Source organism: Hyla sarda, chromosome 9, assembly GCF_029499605.1.
Source record: "Hyla sarda isolate aHylSar1 chromosome 9, aHylSar1.hap1, whole genome shotgun sequence".
Taxonomy (NCBI): Eukaryota; Metazoa; Chordata; class Amphibia; order Anura; family Hylidae; genus Hyla; species Hyla sarda.
Window position 1 is genome coordinate 27,536,629 of NC_079197.1, and position 15,672 is coordinate 27,552,300.

At 42.7% G+C, this 15,672-nt stretch overlaps 1 long non-coding RNA gene across 1 annotated transcript; it reads left to right on the plus strand.

The window, feature by feature from the left end:
• The first annotated feature begins 4,072 nt into the window (after window positions 1-4,072).
• On the plus strand, window positions 4,073-15,053 carry LOC130291367 (uncharacterized). The gene is made up of 3 exons (XR_008847908.1): window positions 4,073-4,098; window positions 4,907-5,011; window positions 14,814-15,053. It is a non-coding gene; the product is annotated as an uncharacterized LOC130291367 (long non-coding RNA).
• Window positions 15,054-15,672: the final 619 nt, after the last annotated feature.

Below are 15,672 nucleotides of genomic sequence, written 5' to 3' on the forward strand. Positions count from 1 at the left end.
GAGCAATTATTACAAAAATTTCCGACCTTCCTTTTTTTGGCCATGTGGGCCGGGAATGGCCAGAACAAAGAGTTCACAGAAGGGCAGGGTGAGCAATGATGTACGCACTACAAAATAACAGCGTGTGGAACAGGTCTTCATTCACCTCCGGTGAACCCGCATGTACTGTATACATCATTGCCTTACAAATACAACAAATCCTTATACATTACACTTTTATAGTCTGAATAACTTCCTTATGAGGAGAGGGATCCAGTAACATCACAGGGACATTTATGGCAGCCTGTCATGTGTTTAAAGGGGTATTCCAGGATTTTTATTTTTTTATTTGACTATGCTACAGGGGCTGTAAAGTTAGTGTAGTTCATAATATAGTGTCTGTACCTGTGTTTCATGGTGATCTCTAAATTCTATGATTTTTGGCCCAATGTTTATTTTTAACAGCATACACAATGAGTGTCGTCTCAGCTTTTCCCAGGTTGCAGAGCGGCCCGAGACATTACATCACTAGTCAGGTGTTCAGAGGGAGGCTCGGTGGAAGAGAGATCATTCTGCAGTGAATTGTAGTTTTGCAACAGCTGGAGGCACCCTGGTTTGAAAACACTGGTCTATTGCATTGAAAGGAGCACAGTTGTGTTTCAATGGGTGGGGTGAAAAATGACCTCACACTTACAAACAAGGAATTATGGGACATGTAGTTAGAGGGAGGGAACTCCAACAGGAAATAGCCAGTTCATAAAAAGATAGCCTTAGCATTATGGCTGACTCAGAACACAGCTGTTTAGCTTCAAGACAAGCGCAGATCTTTCCTAAGCATGTCCATTACTGTCTGGCAGGTAGGTACTAAAATCACCTTAAGGTGGATAACTCCTTTAAAGAGTCCCTGGCACAGGTTGACATAAATCAGCATCCATAGAATGGAATATAACAGGGCAGAGACATATGAACTAGACATGTGCAATATATTTCGTAACTAATTGATTTTCCGTTCATTTTTGTAGTTTCCGAATGTACAAGAAAAACAAAATCACATATTCGAACAAAACAGAGAAACTGAATAGACAATATGAAAAGGAAGAACAAAATGATGAAAATCCAAATGATGCTGAAGACTTAAATGACGAAAACTGTATAATAAAGAATACATGAGAATATTTTCGTTACATTTCTGCTGAGCATGGGTGGCGTTATTGTCATGTATACCATAGTGCCTAGAAGCAACTGTGATCCCTAAAGTAAACTCCAGCGAACGTTGCACTGAATGTTTGACTGTTTATGTTGTTCCGCATGTTCCTGAGTAAAATTGAGTAACCCTGCATCTGTGGTTGCTATTGCCTCAGAGCTTTGCCCAGGAAGCTACCATCCTTGGAGTGTGGAGGTAAACGCTACCCTGGCGTCACAAACTCTACTTTAGTCACAACACCCTACCAGTACCATTTACACACCATTATTTCAAGTAGCCTACCACACAGTAAAGAACCCTTGTCTGTGCTGGTGTAGAAACAAGTTTTTCTTTAGGTGTAGATCAGTGATCTCCCAACTGTGGACATCCAGATGTTGCAAAACTACAACTCTCAGCGTGTCTGGACAGCCATAGGATGAGTTGGTTTCCATAGACATATATATTTTTCTATTCATTCAGTAATTCTAGTGACTTCTGACTGGACACATGACATGTTCTTTTATATCAGTGATCTCATCTTCCTTTCATGAGAAGCAGTGTCAGCTCATCCTGATACGTGAAGCTCTCCATGCTCCTTTTTCCTTTGGGAGGAATTCCTGTTTTAAGAATTACATTTTCCAATTTTATTTTTCTTCTCCAGTCTCAGGATTTCCTTATAAAGAGCTCAGTTTGCATCTGTATTGTGCACTTGGCTGACACCTAGGAGCAGGCCCTAAAAATACAGCAAAATAAAAGAGCGTAGTATGGAGATCTGTAATGCCACATCCCCACTTTATACAAGAAAGTGAGTGAAAGATAGATGGATAGTTAGGAGATAGTTAGATAGATAGATAGATAGATAGATAGGAGATAGATAAACAGACAAAAATATACAGTATGCAGTATAACATGCTGGATATACTGCCATATTATGATGGCAATTTGTTAATACTGAGTTGGTATGTACTGACAAACCAATTACGCTATTGTGCTATGTGTGTTATCCAACCACTTTCCCTACATACTTGAAAGATCCGCCCTAAACAGCAGCCTGCAACTGGGTGACGGTCCCTACGCTGGTCTAAGTGCAGGGACATCAAGAAGTGCCATACAGTCCAGGTCAATAACACACAGGTAGAAACTGTACCAAATCAGAATGCAAAAAAGTAAATAGGAACAAGCCAGATGGTCTGAGCCAAGAGGGCAACACAGTACAAAAGCAAAACAGAGTCAAGACAGGCAAGAGTCAAACATAGAGAGCAGAAAAGTCAGTAGGCAAAAGGATATTGAAGTCACAGGCAGAGGTCAGGATACACAGGGCAGATGACAGCAGGAATGAGGTACAAGAACACTAGTATGGGGTATGAACCAATATCATGGGCAACTCATCCAGTAAGTCTCCCATTTAAATCTCCTGCTGCTTATTCGGCTGGCGCCAGCCACATCACACAGTAATGAAAGGCTGATCCTTGGAGGAATTGGGGGCAACACTAGAGTTGAATAAAATTTGCGGTTCATCTGTTTTTGTGGACAAATGTTTTTCATGAGGTTTTAGGGGGGCTTTGTCCTTGTCTTTCTTGCATATCTACATGTATTTGTTTTAAATAAAATGTATAAGCAATACTGGTTTTATCGATTTGTTTAATATTTAAAGGGATATTACGGGCAAAAACATCTTATTCCCTATCCAAAGGATAGGGGATAAGATATCTGATCACGGGGAAGCCCGCCGCTGGGACCCCCCGCGATCTCCTTGCAGCACCCATATTCTATGCGGGGCTGCGTCTACAGTTTTGGAAACCTCCGGGTTTCCGGGACCAGAGATGTGACATAACACCATGCACCCTCCATTCATGTCCATGGGAGGGGGTGTGGCTGCCGTTATGCCACAAGGGGCACATGGTCTCCAGTCCCGGAAACCCATAGAATGCGTGTGCTGAAGGGAAATCAGGGTGGGTCCTTTGGATAGGGGATAAGATGTTTTTCCCGGAATACCCCTTTAAAGGAAAAATATGGTAAAAATTAAGTTATCCCCTATCCACAGGAAAGGGAATAAGTAGCTTTTCGAGGGGGTCCAACCTCTGGGGCCATCCGTAATCTCCGGGACAGGACCCAGCGCTCCATTCATTTCTATGGGAAAGTGGAAAAGACCCAAGTACAGCACTCAGACATCATCAGCACTCCTCCTCATTGAGAGAGCCAGCAGTTGGACCCAAGACTCCCCCCTACTGCGATAGACCACATCCTTTGTGCATGTTTTTAGTTTAACACGTTTACACTTTTTCTTGCACTTTGAGGGCACATTCCTAGGCTCTTAGAAAAAAAAACAAAGAATATAAATCTACCAGCTATAAACCCAGAACTTCAGGGAATAGAGGTGTAGCTATATGGGGACAGACATGGCAGTTGCACCCAGGTCCTAGTACCCAAAGGGGCCCAAAGACCTCTTACACCTACTACACAACAAGACCTCCACAATTATAAATAGGACATGGTAATAAGTAGTGTTAAGCGCATAGGCGTGCGCACGGTGTGTGACGGGTGTGCCTGGGCACACCCTAATCAAGCCCAGGGGCCCCCCATGTGCCCCCCCCAACTGAAATTGGTGCCGGACTGTCCATCACTCATTTGCCCGAGGACAGTGCCGAGCGCAAGCCCGGCCGGCTGGTCCAGAACTTATTTAACTATAAGCGTGTCTTACAGACGCGCCTATTGTTAAATGTTGCGCTCGGCTGATTGACAGAGCGAAGAGCCATTGGCTCCCCGCACTGTCAATCACTCTTGTGGCTGCCGGCGATTTGCAGGCAGCCAACAAGAGGCCCCGGACAGCCTTCCTCTGCGCTCTGTGCTCTGGCGCATGAGTGACGTCATAATGCGTCGGAGCTCAGACCGGAGGGGAAGAGAAGGAGAGGACACGCCACGCTAAAGCCAGTTACGTATGTTTTGATTTTTTTTTTTACTCGACTTTCTAGAGGGGATTACTTTTATTACTTATGGGGGGGGGGGTACTGTTACTTCCTAAAGGGGGCTTCTAAGCTACTATTCCTACCTAAAGGGGGCTTCTAAGCTACTATTCCAACCTAAAGGGGGGATACTGAGCTACTATTTCTACTTAAAGGGGCTACTATTTCTACTTAAAGGGGGCTACTATGCCTACCTAAATGGGCTACTATGCCTACCTAATTGGGCTACTATGCCTACCTAAATGGGCTACTATGCCTACCTAAATGGGGCTACTATGAATACCTAAAGAGGGCTACTATAAATACTTAAAGGAGGCTACTATGAATACTTCAAGGAGGCTACTACTACTACCACCTACTGGGCTACTATTCCTACCTAAAGGGGGCTACGAGGTTACTATTCCTACCTAAAGGGGGTTACATTTCTACCTGAAGGGGTTACTTTTCCTACCTAAAGGGGGTTACTATTAATACTAACTAAAAGGGGGCTACTATTGCTACCTAAAAGGGGGCTACTATTCCTATGTAAAGGGGGCTACTATCTACAGAGAGACCTACCTACAGGAAGTAACCCCCTACCTATAAGGGGATGTTACTGCCTAGAGGGGCAGCTATCTTCAGATGGCACCTACCTACTCGGGGAACTAAATGTGGGGAACCTACCTACTTTTCCGCAACCCACTTATCTACCCACTGTACTGTGTGCAACACTAAGGAGGTTATTATTACTGTTTGGGGTGCTATAGGTGCTGTAAAAGAGCCTAAAATATTTGTCTGGCAGGTTCTGTGGAGCAAAGTTGCGTCTGGAAAGAATCGTCATGATGGTCTGGGCCAGATGAAGAAGACGATTAGAGAAGACGTCACCTACGAGTTGCCTGATGTAACTGTATGTAGTCACTTAAATGGTCTGCAGAGCCTGTGTAGAGTTGATATCTGTCACTGTATGGGGGTTATATTCCCTCCCTGTATACTGGTATTATTGGTGATATTGGTCCCAGTATACAGGATTTGGCCAGTAACAGTATGATGGTGATATGTATAGTGATATTTCTCCTTGTATACTGGTATTATTGGTAATAGTGTTCTCAGTATACAGGATTAGATCAGTAACAGTATGATAGTAATATGTAAGGTGATAATATTCCTTCTTGTATACTGGTATTATTATACATCTCAGTATACAGGATTTGGTCAGTAACAGTATGATGTAATATGTATGGTGATAATATTCCTCCATGTATACTGGTGTTATTGGTAATATTGGTCTCAGTATACAGGATTTGGTCTGTAACAGTATGATGGTAATATGTATGGTGGTGTATGGCTCCTGCTATGTAGTGCTGGTGGATTATCTTATTGTGTATGGGACAGGGAAATTAGACATGCTGGGAGTTGCAAAACTTCAACTCTCAGCATGCCTTGACAGCTGTTGGCTGTCCGGGCATGCTGGGAATTGTAGTTTAGCAACATCTGGAGGTCCACAGTTTGGAGACCACTGCTTTATAGGCTAAGGCAGCAGTTTTAAGCTATATTCCCATCTCATTAAAGGGGTACTCCACTGGCCAGCATTCGGAACTTTTAGTTCCGAATGCTGTGTGTGCACTGCGGGTAATGACCATGCCCCTCAATGCAAGTCTATGGGAGGGGGCATGGCGGCGCAGGTGTGGTACGCACTGTTCACTCCAGGGACAACTGTGTCTACATCCTCAGGGTCAGCAGGGACTCCAGCAGTCAGTCTCCAACCTATCTGCTTGTTATCCCCTATACTGTAGGGGTTATCTTTATAAATGGGACAAACCCTTTAAAGGCATGTTTACATAGACTGCATGGTTTATGGTGCAGAAGCCACACCAATTTCTTTGCCAAACAGTATGCGGTGACAGCTTTGAAAACTGCAAAGAAAATAAGTGACATTTCACTTCTTTTTCATGTGGATGCATGTAGCGTTGTTATAATCCCCCCCCCTACTTTTGTCCTGGCCCCAAGTGTGCCCCCCCCCCCCAAAAAAAAATAAAAATTTGAAAGCTGGAGATGCCATTGCACCTAATGTGGGGGAACTGTACTGCCAACCTAATGTGGGGGAACTGTACTGCCAACCTAATGTGGGGGATCTGTACTGCCAACCTAATATGGGGGAACTGTACTGTCAACCTAATGTGGGGGAACTGTACTGTCAACCTAATGTGGGGGGGGGGGGGACTGTACTGCCAACCTAATGTGGGGGGGAACTGTACTGCCAACCTAATGTGGGGGAACTGTACTGCACCTAATGTGGGGGAACTGTACTGTCAACCTAATGTGGGGGGGGGGGGGAACTGTCCTGCCAACCTAATGTGGGGGGGGGGGAACTTTCCTGCCAACCTAATGTGGGGGAACTGTACTGACAAACTAATGTGGGGGAACTGTACTGCCAACCTAATGTGGGGGAACTGCACTGTCAACCTAATGTGGGGGAACTGTACTGTCAACCTAATGTGGGGGGGGGGGGAACTGTACTGCCAACCTAATGTGGGGGGGAACTGTCCTGCCAACCTAATGTGGGGGGGAACTGTACTGAAAACCTAATGTGGGGGAACTATACTGTCAACCTAATGTGGGGGGAACTGTCCTGCCAACCTAATGTGGGGGGGAACTGTACTGAAAACCTAATGTGGGGGAACTATACTGTCAACCTAATGTGGGGGGAACTGTACTGCCAACCTAATGTGGGGTGGGAACTGTACTGCCAACCTAATGTGGGGGAACTGTACTGCCAACCTAATGTGGGGGAACTGTACTGCACCTAATGTGCGGGGATCTATACTGCCAACCTAATGTGGGGGAACTATACTGCCAACCTAATGGGCAGGGACTTATACTGCACCTAATGTGGGGGAAGTATACTGCACCTAATGTGGGGGAACTATACTGCACCTAATGTGGGGGAACTATACTATATATAGATAGATAGATAGATAGATATGCGCACTATGCAAATGTCATTACACATTTTCGCATGGGAATAAAAGGACGAACTTAGCGAATATACAAACTTTGCGCCCATAGGACGAATATTCATCCATATATTCGCGAAATATCGCAAATTTGAATATGGCCCCTGCTGCTCATCACTGGAAGGACCTGATTTTGCATTAAAGGGGTACTCTGGTGGAAAACTTTTTTTTTAATCAACTGGTGCCAGAAAGTTAAACAGATTTGTAAATTACTTCTATTAAACAATCTTACTCCTTCCAGTACTGAATACTACAGAGGAAATTATTTTCTTTTTGGAACACAGAGCTCTCTGCTGACATCATGACCACAGTGCTCTCTGCTGACACCTCTCTCCATTTTAAGAACTGTCCAGAGTAGGAGAAAATCCCCATAGAAAACATATACTGCTCTGGACAGTTCCTAAAATGGACAGAGATGTCAGCAGAGAGCACTGTGGTCATTATGTCAGAAGAGAGCTCTGTGTTCCAAAAAGAAAATAATTTTCTCTGTAGTATTCAGCAGCTAATAAGTACTGGAAGGAGTAAGATTTTTTAATAGAAGTAATTTACAAATCTGTTTAAGTTTCTGGCACCAGTTGATTTAAAAAAAAAAAAAAAAAAAGTTTTCCACCGGAGTACCCCTTTATGGATCAGCATGACAGACATCATGGACCCGGCTTATCATCCTCTCGGCTTCCTTCACAAGAGACGGCGCTGGGACGCTGCTGGTTGCTCTTCCTGGTGGGGATCTGAGCAGCGCTAATCTCTGCTGCTCGGGGAGACTGCAGGTAGTAGAAGGATAAGTACTTTGCATACAGGAGCCGAGTAGAATATCAATGAATTTAGTGATTTCTGTAGCTGTGAACAAAGAAAAGCTTATGGCCGACATTTATCATTGTCTTTGGACTGTTTTTTATGTCTAGAAAAGGCGCAAAAAAGCACAAGCAGGGTTGATTTGCCTTTTGGTTTACACATTTTTGCTGATTTTGAGTTGCAATCCACTGATTTTGGCAATACACATGATATGGACAGGTTTTATGAACTGCGCCTTTTTGTGAAAAGGCGCAAAAAAGGCGCAAAGCCCCTGAAAAGTCTGAAAAGTAAGTGTGCTGGTAATGTGTAGGGACACTAAATTTATTTAATGGTCACAGAGCATTTGTTACATTTTGTGCAGGTCACATTTTCTGAAATTTCTCTCTTAAAGGGGTATTCCAGGAAGAAAACTTTTTTATATATATATATACTGGCTCCAGAAAGTTAATCAGATTTGTAAATTACTTCTATTAAAAAAATCTTAATCCTTTCATTACTTATGAGCTTCTGAAGTAGAGTTGTTCTTTTCTGTCTAAATCCTCTCTGATGACACCTGTCTCGGGAAACGCCCAGTTTAGAAGAGGTTTGCTATGGGGATTTGCTTCTAAACTGGGCGTTTCCCGAGACAGGTGTCATCAGAGAGGATTTAGACAGAAAAGAACAACCTTAACTTCAGAAGCTCATAAGTACTGAAAGGATTAAGATTTTTTTATAGAAGTAATTTACAAATCTGTTTAACTTTCTGGAACCAGTTGATATATATAAAAAAAAATTTTTTTCCTGGATAACCCCTTTAACCCCTTAAGGACCAGGCCATTTTACACCTTAAGGACCGGAGCGTTTTTTGCAATTCTGACCACTGTCACTTTAAACATGAATAACTCTGGAATGCTTTTAGTTATCATTCTGATTCTGAGATTGTTTTTTCGTGACATATTCTACTTTAACTTAGTGGTAAAATTTTATGGTAACTTGCATCCTTTCTTGGTGAAAAATCCCCAAATTTGATGAAAAAAATGAAAATTTTGCATTTTTCTAACTTTGAAGCTCTCTGCTTGTAAGGAAAATGGATATTCAAAATAAAACATTTTTGGGTTCACATATACAATATGTCTACTTTATGTTTGCATCATAAAATTAATGAGTTTTTACTTTTGGAAGACACCAGAGGGCTTCAAAGTTCAGCAGCAATTTGGAAATTTTTCACAAAATTTTCAAACTCGCTATTTTTCATAGACCAGTTCAGGTTTGAAGTGGATTTGAAGGGTCTTCATATTAGTAGTGTAAACCTTGCCTTACATATGGCAAACTACAGATGACAAACTACAGATGTTGCAAAACTACAACTCCCAGCATGCCCGGACAGCCGTTGGCTGTCCGGGCATGCTTGGAGTTGTAGTTTTGCAACATCTAGAGGTCCATAGTTTAGAGCCCTTTGCTATAGAACCTTAAAGTAGTGTAAACTTTGCCTTACATATGGCAAGCTATCATACTAAGATGAAGGTGACGACCTCCAGATGTCGCAAAACTACAACTCCCAGCATGCCCGGACAGCCAGGTCGTATCCAGTCAAACACATCTCTAGCTAAATATGTTCCTCAGCTGTTGTGGAACTACTACACCCAGCATGCCCTGACAGCCATTGAGGATCATTGGTCTGTAGTGGCTTTATAGGGTGTGGCGGTAACAGTTGCAGACAGGCCCTGGCTACATAAGACAAAGCCAAAATTATCAATGGTGCATGGTAGGTTGGGGACACTTTAGATTTTGCAAGGTCCCAGGAGCATACACCTCTCCGCTGGGATAATAATAAAAATAATAATAATAATAATAGTAATAATGATAATATTAGTAATAATAACAATAGTAGTAATAATAATGATAATAGTAATAATAATCATAATAGTAGTAGTAATAATAATAATAATAATGATAATAAATAATAATAATAATAAAAAACAATAATAAAAATAATAGTAATAATGGTAATAATAGTAATAATAATAGTAATAATAATAACAATAGTAGTAAAAATAATAATAATAAAAATAATGATAATAATAAAAAATAATAGAAATAATGATAATAATAGTAATAATAATAATAATAACAATAGTAGTAATAATAATAATAGTAATAATAATAATAAATAATAATAGTAATAATGATAATAATAACAATGATAGTAATAATAATAACAATAGTAGTAATAATAATAATGATAATAATAGTAATAATAATAATAGAAGTAATAATTATTAGAGATGAGCGAACTTACAGTAAATTCGATTCGTCACGAACTTCTCGGCTTGGCAGTTGATGGCTTTTCCTGCGTAAATTAGTTCAGCTTTCAGGTGCTCCGGTGGGCTGGAAAAGGTGGATACATTCCTAGGAAAGAGTCTCCTAGGAATGTATCCACCTTTTCCAGCCCACGGGAGCACCTGAAAGCTGAACTCATTTATGCAGGATAAGTCATCAGCTGCCGAGCCGAGAAGTTCGTGACGAATCGAATTTACTGTAAGTTCGCTCATCTCTAATAATAATAATGGTAGTAATAATAATAATAATAAATAATAATAATAAGAGCAGCATTGTATCACATCCTTTTGATGGAAGGTGAAATGCACTTCATTGTACTGCACATTTTCTTACCACTAGGGGGCAGTAGCTGCACAGCAGAGTTCTACATCTCAAAGCACCATGAAAAACAATTCTGCCCAAATATTGTCTCATGTTGCAATAATATTTGGCTGTACAGCTGGGAGACTTCATAAAATGCACATATCTTCTTCTGGAGTGTTTACATCTTTACCTATAAAGGTTAGGCTGACATATTAGAATGGATCCTGCATTCAGATACAGAGCGCTCATGTATAATACATCTATTCGGCTTTTTTTTTTTAACCCTTTTGCTCCCGGGTGGTAGAATCATCTTGATGTTGTGCAGAATGAGTAGCAGCCTATAAATGACATTACTTATTTATCTCGTGTGGAATAAATGGAGCGGCCTGACAGAGCTGAGATCAGCGCTACCTTCCAGAGCGAGAGGGGGTTAGCTGAGGGGACGACCAGAGGTTTATGGGAATTTCACGCAAATATTTCTACTCTGTTCTACTGAATACTGAACGATATATTTAGGTGCAGTGATAAGACCTCCACAGGAGTCTAATGTTCAGTGGTTTTGTGCTCAAGTCCTTGGTGTCCAATAGTTTGGTCTTTTCAAAGTGCAGGGGCAGAGCGACCACCAGCTGGGTCAGGACAAGCTCTATTGGTGCCCCAATCATGGCAGAGCCAATGTAGCATCAATGCCAATTCTATAGGTACCAGTGACAGCCTCTCCAATGAGCGTCACCCACAATACACCTATTAAGTCCATGCAACCAGGGCGGCGCCACCTATAGGCAAAATAGGCCTCTTGATGGAGGCGCCATTCTGCCCTACAGAAGAAATGTATTTCTCCAGGTCCTCACCGCTACTAAGCTGTCATCACAGAAGAAAGGTGATTACATGAGGAGGAGGTTTGTTACAGTGTGTCACCTCAGTAGTAAGGAGATTACATGAGGAGGAGGTTTGTTACAGTGTGTCACCCCAGTAGTAAGGTGATTACATGAGAAGGTTTGTTACAGTGTGTCACCTCAGTAGTAAGGAGATTACATGAGAAGGAGGTTTGTTACGATGTGTCACCCCAGTAGTAAGGTGGTTACATGAGGAGGAGGTTTGTTACAGTGTGTCACCCCAGTAGTAAGGAGATTACATGAGGACGAGGTTTGTTACGGTGTGTCACCCCATAGTAAGGTGATTACATGAGGAGGAGGTTTGTTACAGTGTGTCACCCTAGTAGTAAGGTGATTACATGAGGAGGAGGTTTGTTACGGTGTGTCACCCTAGTAGTAAGGAGATTACATGAGGAGGAGGTTTGTTACAGTGTGTCACCCCAGTAGTAAGGAGATTACATGAGGACGAGGTTTGTTACAGTGTGTCACCCCATAGTAAGGTGGGGCATGTCAATGGGAGAAGTAAAGGGGGCAGCAAAATTAGCTTTTGCCTAGGGTGGCAAAAATCCTTGCACCAGCCCTGTAACTATGCAACAGTGCCGTAATGAATGACAGCCATGAAAGCCACACTGACCCTAACAGAACTGTGTCATAGAGCACCCATCAGTGACAGCCACAGCGCCCCCTTTGGTGCAAGACTGGGACGGTTGTTTAGTACAGATTTTAAACATTTTGTCAGCCATGCCATTTTGTAGGATGGGCAGTAGTGTTATGTGAGGCTACTGCAGACTAAGGTGGGGGTAGCGATAAGATATACTCAGGCAGCTTAACAGAAATCCTTGGTTTTCAGTGATTTACTCCTCCAAAGCCGGGCGTCTCGTGGTGTAATGCTCTGTCTCAAGCATGGTGTTAAGGGTCTAATACAGTAGAAGCAGAGCTTGTCCTTTAATGTTCTCTGATTTCCTGCCCCAGTAACCTGTCCTCTGACACTTAGGTTTCAATCTATATATATATATATATATATATATATATATATATGCAGAATCATAGAATGTTGCAGGTTCTTGTCATACCTTTTTATTGGACTCCCAAAATCTTGTCTCTACAAAATACTGGTTTTGCAAGATCCTGCATCACTGGACTAATATGGCTAGTCCATATATATATCCTTGTGGATAAAGATTTAGTATAACGTAACCTATTAATTGAAATTCCTGTTCTTTCTATTATAAGGAGTCCAGTGGGTGGTCTTATCATTGAAGGACACTGACCCCCGGACTCCTAAGAGAGTTCACAGATTTCACTCAATAAGTTCCATGTTATACTGAATATTTTCCCACAAAGATATATATCAGTCTGCTCAGCTCCTCCTGCTGTATACTGTAATGCTTATAGATTAGATGGCAATATCATGGCGACAGGTTTCCTCTAAGCCCTAGGTAAAGGTAAATGTTTTTCTGCTCTGCCCTGTGTTATTAAAGGAGTATTCCAGCGCTCCTTCCAAAGTATAGGGGATAAGTTATAGATCGTGGGGGGGGTCCGAGCGCTGGGGCCCCCGGGATCTCCTGGACGGGGCCGCGGCAGTCTGCAGGAAGTGAAGTTTCGTCCCCAGCAGAAAGCTGCGGCAGACCCTTTCCTGTATCTCAATGGGGCCGCGTCTTATACGGAACGCCCCCTCTCCAGCATACTGCTGCGGCCCCATCCAGGAGATCCCGGGGGGCCTCAGTGCTCGGACCCCCCCCCCCCCCCCCTCCCACGATCTATAACTTATCCCCTATCCTTCGGATAGGGGATAAGTTATATTGCACTACAGATGTCCTTTAACAGCTGTCTTTATGCTGCCCAAACCAGTGAACTTTAATGATGCCCGAACCATCAGTCTTCAGGTTGGAGGTTTCCGAAAATGGAGACGCAGCTCCTGCATTGAATGCGGGTGCTGCAGGGAGATCGCGGGGGGTCCCAGCGGCGGGCCCTCCACGATCAGACATCTTATCCCCTATCCTTTGGATAGGGGATAAAATGTTTTTGCCCGGAACTCCCCTTTAAGGGTTGGAGTCCAACTATAACAACATATATGACACAATTAATACTTATGATCAAAAAGAAAAAAACAACAGAGAACATCGCCCATAACAATCCTTAGTCTATGTGTCCATCTCCATGGCTTCTAAAGTTCTGATGCTGCAGATAGAAAGCAAAGGATCTTCTAGAACATTCTGATGTACAGCAGGATTACAGCAATGATCATCACATGTTATCTATCATCACACAAGCTTCCTATTCAGAGTCCAGAGAAGGCAACGTCTTTGTCAGGACATTTAATTACACTGGGAACAATGATCCGGCCTTTTATACCGCAGGTCTCGTTCTGCCTACACAAGGTCATCTCATGCCATTAGTGCATCCTAAGATAACATTTTTGTGATACCAAAGTACTAATTCTTCTGAGATATTAGTGTTTATAGTCAACATCAATGGTTGATCAAAGTGGACAGTGTCTCCTTTCATAATGAATTCCATAGCTCGATTTCCCATACAGTGAAGAACATCATCGTAAAGTGTTAGGGATCGTCTTTCTTCATGTATCCCAGCGCGATATTGGGTGAGAATATCTCATTCCCAGTTCCTGCCACTAGCATTATTCTTGAATGTATTTGAAACACTAATGGTCCAACACGTTTCAGGGCCTAGGAGCCCCTTTGTCAGGTAATGTGGTGTGAAATCACGTCTTATATTAACCTGATGAAGGGGCTCCTAGGCCCTGAAATGTGTTGTAGTTGTATCTGTCGCACAACCCGGCAGGGGAAGCAATTCCCCATATTGGGCTATACACTTTTCAATCTACATGTCTGTACCCTACATAGGGTCCTATGAAAAGCTCTGCTTTTCTTCTTTGATCCACCCATTAATATAGAAATATTCATACACTTCTTAAAATAGGGCCCCAAGCCTCAGACAATGCCATGATTTCATGTGATATGCCATGATAGGAAGTTATTTTAAAAGTCTGTAGGTGGTTGAGTGGGTGGTATTGCACCGGTTAGGTAAGTGTTATCAGAGGAACCTAATATCCTACTACCTCAAAGTTCTCTTCATAGAGGTAAAAAACAAAGATCTGTTTATCCCCCCCCCCCCAAGCGGGAAGCTTGTAAGCTTACTACAACACTGTTTTTCCATTAGATTCTATTTTCCAAACAATATGCAGTAAGCTACTAAGCTCCCACTAGTTGTGACAGCTACCAACCATATTTACCGTGTACATATATTTTTTATGTTTATCATGTAACTTGATTTCGCTCACTACTTGCTATGTCCGATGATGCTGACAGGTTGGTCTTTTCTACTATTTCACTTGGCTGCTCTTTTTTATTTTTTTTATTTTTTTTAAAGCTTTATTTATACTTTTCAGAAATATGAACCAAAACAACACTGTCAATAATGAAGAGTGGACAACATAGTGAACGCGGTATGCCTTCATACAACATCATAGGAAGCAGGATCCAACAAGATAGAAGAATAGTGCAAATCGACATGTGGAGTTACATAGGCCATTAGGGATAACAGCAAAGACTTATAAGTCCAGCTCGAAAACCAACACAACTCCACTCTCATACACCTATGCCCCCTCCCATCCAGCCCCCAACCAACAGCAAAGCTCACATGAATAAATAATTAAATAAAACTCAAGCAGTATATGTATGTACTGTTATGATTCGGCTGGCTGGATGTGGACCCTCTGTGTCAGCGAGGGATTGGCGTGGACCGTGTCGGTGGACCGGTTCTAGGTTGCTACTGGTTTTCACCAGAGCCCGCCGCAAAGCGGGATGGTCTTGCTGCGGCGGTAGCAACCAGGTCGTATCCACCGGCAATGGCTCAACCTCGCTGACTGCTGAGAAGGCGTGGCACAGAAGGACTAGGCAGAGGCAAGGTGAGACGTAGCAGAAGGTCGGGGCAGGCGGCAAGGTTCGTAGTCAAGATGGATAGCAGGAGATCTGGAACACAGGCTTGGACAACACTAAACGCTTTCTCTGGCACAAGGCAACAAGATCCGGCAAGGAAGGAAAGGGGAAGTGATGTTATATGGACAGGGAGCAGGTGGAAGCTAATTAGACTGATTGGGCCAGGAACCAATCACTGGTGCACTGGCCCTTTAAATCTTAGAGAGCTGGCGCGCGCGCCAGAACATGACAGCCGGGGACCGGGACGGGTAAGTGGCTTGAGATGCGAATCGCATCCCCATCGTGAATGTCAGTGCAGCGCTCCCGGTC